Raw genomic sequence first — 7,254 nt, 5'->3', positions numbered from 1 at the left:
TAGAATTGGAAAGACTAATCTAAGTACCATATCTTCTAGGTCATAAACCACACCTCTAAATCTGCCGCAGATCCGATTTCCACCGATTTTTATTTTTCTAATTTGGTCCACATGTAAGTTGCATGTAATATAAGCTGCACCATTTCCATTTGAAAAAGGGTTAAGGGTTGTGAGGAGGGTGTGGGGGTGTGAGGGTGTGGGGGTGTGGTTGGGGGTGGGGTTGGGGTGGGGTTGGGGGAGATTTGGGGTTGCAAGTGGGGGTGGGGGGTGGGGGGGGTTTAGTCAGGAATTTAAGGAACAGTGTATATTTGGAAAGACAGATTTGAGTAATCAGGAATTTAAGGACAGAACAGTGAAGACTTGGAAAGACAGATTTAGGTAGTCGGAAATTTTAATACAGGCAGAAATCATGAATATGCAGAAATGTGATGGTGATGGAAAAAGAAAAGGGAAAGTGGTAAATTTGTATATGTAGGAGGTGATTGTGAAAGACAAATATTGACTACATGCAAATACACTCAAACATGGACGAGATGAGGAATGAAAAGGGAAGATGTTGGATTGTGAATAACTGATTTGGTCAACCTTAAGGCAATTCTCTTGTATGTGTATATTATTTATAATGTTCACAGTGGGAAAAACTTTTGTAAATGTCCATGTCTTCATATTAAAGTCATTTTACACTTCTGTTTTAAAACCTACTTCAATTTGTTCTTGACCTATCATATTTCACAACTGTCGCTTCCTGGTTTTGATTCCCAGAACAAAGAACAACATATTTCCCTGTCTATAGAGTCAGGCCCCCATTCTGGTCCATAGGTACTATCATATTTATGCGTCTCTCATTTACACATGATTTACTGGTCTCAATATTTCCCTCCACGACACAAGAGATTTTTTGGCATTTTTACATGTAGGCATGTCACCTAGGTGGTCACTTTGCCTCTGTAGGTATTCCATCTTTGCCGAGAATTATTTGATGTAGGTTACGTTTTCTCCACATTGGTAGAACCTAGTCCATCAGTCACTCTGACTGGCTCCAGAACCTGCCTCCATATGCCATACATTTCTCACATTTTGGCCATGGCCATTTATTTCCACGGAAATTAATCAAATATCATGTCATGGGTTGGTAGATACTGGAGCCAAAATACACTTTTGATTATACTGTCCAAGCCACCACAGTTTTCTTTCTAAACAGGCTTTCAAGAAACTTCAAATCATTTCTCTCTGTCCAAAATAGCCATGATATCAACCAAATATGATATATATACATTTCCATCATTTTTTCTCACTTTTATATCATTCTACATTCCAAAATAGCTATAAAATCGTCTCCTACAACTGTATGTATTTCGATCACATCCATATCATTTTTTCTCCCGAACAAAACCATAAAATCTGTCTCGAAAGTTACATAGGTCTTTGTTAGTTTTTGCTGGCAGTATGTCCAGAAGCTGGCCAGTGCTTGGATACTGGCCTCCCGAGACAGAACCATCCAGATCTGATCTAAGCTATTGTAAAAGACTTCAGCAACATTATAATGTCAAGTTTAATGCATAAAAAGATGACAAGACAAATTTTGCAGTCAAAAAACTTGTCAATTCAACGTCTTTGAAATCTTGTTCTACCAATTGAACATGACAACATATCAAGAAACAAGTTTATAAAAAAGTCGACTTGTCGATTTTTCGAAGATCTCAAAAAGAAACTGTAAATTTAAGCTATTACAACAGACAGAGGATGTGTCTGGCAAACCTTGCTAGTACTGCATGTATAAAGACTTTCATTATTTGAAATAAAAGAGAAATGTGAAAAGAGAAAGAATATTTTATGTAATTTTAAAATATTATCAAAAGAAAATTTAAAGGAACTGAATTTTACATGTGATAAAAGTCAAAAAGTAGACAAGAATAATGCAATATTTTTTACTTAATATCTCCTTTATATGTAAATGAATCATAATTCCTTGATGTCACACTACTATATAGGTATGGTGTCTCCTTGATGTCACACTACTATATAAGTATGGTGTCTACTTGGTGTCACACTACTATCAAGGTATGGTGTCTACTTGGTGTCACACTACTATCAAGGTATGGTGTCTACTTGGTGTCACACTACTATATAAGTATGGTGTCTCCTTGATGTCACACTACTATATAAGTATGGTGTCTCCTTGGTGTCACACTACTATCAAGGTATGGTGTCTACTTGGTGTCACACTACTATATAAGTATGGTGTCTACTTGGTGTCACACTACTATCAAGGTATGGTGTCTACTTGGTGTCACACTACTATATAAGTATGGTGTCTCTTGATGTCACACTACTATATAGGTATGGTGTCTCCTTGATGTCACACTACTATATAAGCATGATGTCTCCTTGATGTCACACTACTATATAAGTATGGTGTCTCCTTGATGTCACACTACTATATAGGTATGGTGTCTCCTTGATGTCACACTACTATATATGTATGATGTCTCATTGATGTCACACTACTATATAAGTATTGTGTCTACTTGTTGTCACACTACTATCAAGGTATGGTGTCTCTTGATGTCACACTACTATATAAGTATTGTGTCTACTTGGTGTCACACTACTATCAAGGTATGGTGTCTCTTGATGTCACACTACTATGTAAGTATCGGGTAGAGTAGGGGTCACACTACTATCAAGGTATGGTGTCTCTTGATGTCACACTACTATATAAGTATGGTGTCCACTTGGTGTCACACTACTATATAAATATGGTGTCTCTTGATGTCACACTACTATATAGGTATGGTGTATCTTGATGTCACACAACAATATAAGTATGGCGTCTCCTTGATGTCACACTACTATATAAGTATGGTGTCTCCTTGATGTCACACTACTATATAGGTATGGTGTCTCCTTGATGTCACACTACTATATAGGTATGGTGTCTCCTTGATGTCACACTACTATATATGTATGATGTCTCATTGATGTCACACTACTATATAAGTATTGTGTCTACTTGGTGTCACACTACTATCAAGGTATGGTGTCTCTTGATGTCACACTACTATATAAGTATGGTGTCTCCTTGGTGTCACACTACTATCAAGGTATGGTGTCTCTTGATGTCACACTACTATATAAGTATGGTGTCCACTTGGTGTCACACTTCTATATAGGTATGGTGTCTCCTTGATGTCACATTACTAAATAAGTATGATGTCTCCTAAATGTCACACTACAATATAAGTATGGTGTCTCTTGATGTCACACTACAATATAAGTATGGTGTCTCCTTGATGTCACACTATTACAGAGGTATGGTGTCTCTTGATGTCACACTACTATATAAGTATGATGTCTCCTTGATGTCACACTGCTATATAAGTATGGTGTCTCTTGATGTCACACTACTATATAAGTATGGTGTCTCCTTGATGTCACACTGCTATATAAGTATGGTGTCTCCTTGATGTCACACTGCTATATAAGTATGGTGTCTCCTTGATGTCACACTACTATATAAGTATGGTGTCTCCTTGATGTCATACTACGATATAGGTATGGTGTCTCCTTGATGTCACACTACTATATAAGTTAAGTATGGTGTCTCCTTTATTTGTCAAATGAGTCCACCTTATTCACCATCTGTCTTAAAAGCCAGATATATATCTTTATACTGTTTATAGTACCCTTCAGACATGGCATTAGTGTTCATGATATTTAGGGTTTGGCACTGTGTGCTTTACAATCCAGGTTTACAATACAAGTTGGGATAAGAACATTATATCTAATTGATATTCAACTATTGGATAAAGGTTGCCTGCAAGTCATTTCATTAATGCCACTCAGAAAATTCTAACTGAAAGAATTGACACCACAATGTAGAGAACGACATCACAATTAATGCACAAACATCAAAAACATTTCATTTCCAGCAAGACAGAGGGACTTAAAGTAGCAATATTGTTGAACATGCAAAACTTAGTCCATCATCAGTGATGGATCCACATGAGAATGCTCCTTGAAACTTCATGTACCATGATCGTTTGTGGAAACAAAAAACCATCACAATAACACAATCTTCTCACCATTACCCAAGTTAATGACATTCAATTCTGTGTAGAATGTTTGAATAAAAAAAAATTGTATTTCTAAAAAAAAACAAGGAATTGCATTACTCAAATATAAAACAAATACACAACTAGTTTTACATCGTAAATGAAAGCAATTTTTTTCTTTTCTTTTTCACCTTCCACTTTTTTCAAGTATGGAAAAAATAGTTCACAGACAACTTCCATAAAAATTCCAAAACTCAGTTTTGGTTGACTCTTTGAATTATCTTTAAATGTGTCAACACTTAAATGGGTCGATCATTGTTTCACAAGGTTGTATACATTCACTCTGACACACTTGTTGTAGAATACCTACCAGGATAGTCCTTTTAAAACATGGCTATACAGATGTATTTCTAAATCCCATGATACCCATGTAGGTTCACACATATATACAGGTACATGTATATCCCAACATACTGGTGAGTGCACTCAGTCTCTGGAGGTCCATACGATACCTGTCTATCATACAGGTACAAAACACAGGTATGTATGACAGTTTTACCTCTAATTTACATATAGGACACTATTTTGATGATATACACCAAATGTTGATACCCATGTACCTACCTAGGAATACAATACATAAGTGGCACTTGTTTCTTCTCAATCTGAGGTGACCAGGACTAGTTAAACCTGTGACAAATTTCCTTTTGTGTTATAACTTGTTCAGAGCAAATGAGCTATTCTGTCCAGTGAGCCAACAGATGTTAACCATTATTTCTCCACCCTCTGGGTGTCTGACCAGTGACCACTGACCATATGTTAGGGTATAATATCACCAGTGGTTATCAATGAGTACTGGGACACTAGAAACACTGGGCAACAACTTACCTGCCCCAGCTGATCTCAACCCTTTAGGCATTCACCTTTTGATAATATCTATATCATTATCTAGTTTCTACAGCCGTTGCTACTTCACAGATAGTCAGGCTTCAGGACGCAATTAAATTTTTTTTTTCATACACACTATAGATGTTTAGAAATACATTCAAAACCAATTCTGCATTAATTTTTTATTATGAAAATCTCAAACTTTTAAATAAAATTTATATTCAAATAATTTTCAATTGAAAAAATTTAGAAATGACACTACATCAGTACTCAGTTAATCTTTCAACAAAATATGAATCTTTCTCTGCTGAATATTTTTAGTTTACTGAGTATGAAACTGTTGAGATAAATCAAGTGTCCCCTAAATTTCCTTGTTTGACAAGGTCTTCTATTTGTATAGTATATATAAGCCTCTCTGAACCACATTGCTAAACCTTTCAACTTCTGTCAGTAAAAAAAATGTATGTTTTCCTGTATACAATACGGGAGGGGATTTACATAGGCTTAACGTGTTACTCAATCCCACATTAAATCGATAAAATTTGTTGAAATGAAGAAAAACAATATATCTGAAGGGGATGATGCTCTATACAAGTACTGTAGAGGTTACTGGCTTGACATCTTGGTAAAATGTCTGCTGAGGTTTGATCTAAATCTGTTCATCGTTGTTTGCCAGTACATGCAATTTTTTCCACTTGAATATATTCTGTTTCCAAAGAGATAGAGAGATATCAAAGGGACAGAAGACTGCTTGTTATTTGCAATTATGAAAACTGTACTTTAGATACAACATTTCAGTAAGAAAGTAAAATTAATTTTACTTAAAACGTGAATTATAATTACCACTTTTAATGTGCAACAGAAGCACTGTACTATTTATAAAAAGATGATATATATATATAGAATAGATATTTTGAAAAGAGGACAAGTTTATATGCAAGATCAAATTGACCTAAAGATACAACGAATTGACATGTTTAATTCTTTGGGCCATTACGGAAAATATTTATCTAATATCTAGAAACTCAAATTATTGAATATTCAAGTTTTTAGGTTGTCAATTTGTCTTGGTGTTACTATGCATCACCCAAATAAATGACACAAAATATTTTTTTAAACTGACAATATGTCATTTATAATGACTATGAATGCAATATCAAAGCTGTTCAAAGTTTACATAAGAACATATTTTGGGCCAGCAATTTGACTCCTTACATTACTTACATAATGTAATATGTAGTAAATAAAACCTGTTTAAATATGTTATAATTTTATACACAGCTTTTTACAGGAATTGGTACTCGGAAATCCTCCATTTGCAATTTTGTTGAGTAATGCTTATATTTCTGTTCCAGTTGTATAAAGTTGGAGACTAAAGAGTGCACTATACGTAATAACAATAACCCCACCTCCCACACCCCTACCCGCCCCCTCTGACTGTAGTGAAAATTTGACTATAGGTATGACACAAGCTGAACAGGGGAACAGGATTCATTTCACATTAAAAACTTTAACCATGAAATGCACTTTGTTGGCCTGTACTTTCTCAAAATGTTACAGAAAGATAATAAATGGACATCCGGAAGTCAACATATTGTTACACACGTGAGATAAATCTCCGCACATATGTTCATTTGGTTTGTGAGAAACTTGACTCTAAACAAGTGTAACCAATAAAAGTGACGAAAAGCTGTTGTAGATGAATTAACACATTTAACCCAAGAAATATTTGTCATAACACACATTTAAGCTTTTAATTACAAGGAGATAATTTACAGAAAATAGCACATCCAATAATTTAAAGAATGATATAAAACCAAGATGAGTAACAAATCTTTCTTTATTTTCTTCCATTGAAACCAAAATTTGATGTTAATAAAACTTGTATAAAAATACTGCAGACAGAAAATGGATCTGTTAACATGTATATTTTGACATGCTAACATGGACTGCCCTGTTGATATGGATGTATTCTATCACACCAAAGAAAATTATTACTACACACAAGCCAATAGTAGTGTACTGGTCATCTTACAGAAAGGCCAGACTTTGAATTAACTCATCGTCTCTAAAGGAATTTTCTTTGTCAAATATGGATAAAACCATTCAAATTTCTATTTCTTTTCTCTCCCTCGTGTCATTAGCTTAAACATAGTATGTAACATTTATCAACTAGTAAAATATGCTTTTCATTGAATTTTGTGATGACGCACAGAATGTTGACTTCCTTTTAGCAAATAGCTTCTGTCAATTTTCATCATTTATGGTATCTGTGCGATAAATCGTCAAAAATGTACCGTCTTTCTGTACA

The sequence above is a fragment of the Ylistrum balloti genome, unplaced genomic scaffold (genome assembly GCF_031769215.1).
Source record: "Ylistrum balloti isolate Yb309-2 unplaced genomic scaffold, AGI_CSIRO_Ybal_v1 Utg370892, whole genome shotgun sequence".
NCBI classification, from domain to species: Eukaryota; Metazoa; Mollusca; class Bivalvia; order Pectinida; family Pectinidae; genus Ylistrum; species Ylistrum balloti.
Note: the sequence above shows the minus strand (reverse complement) of the source record.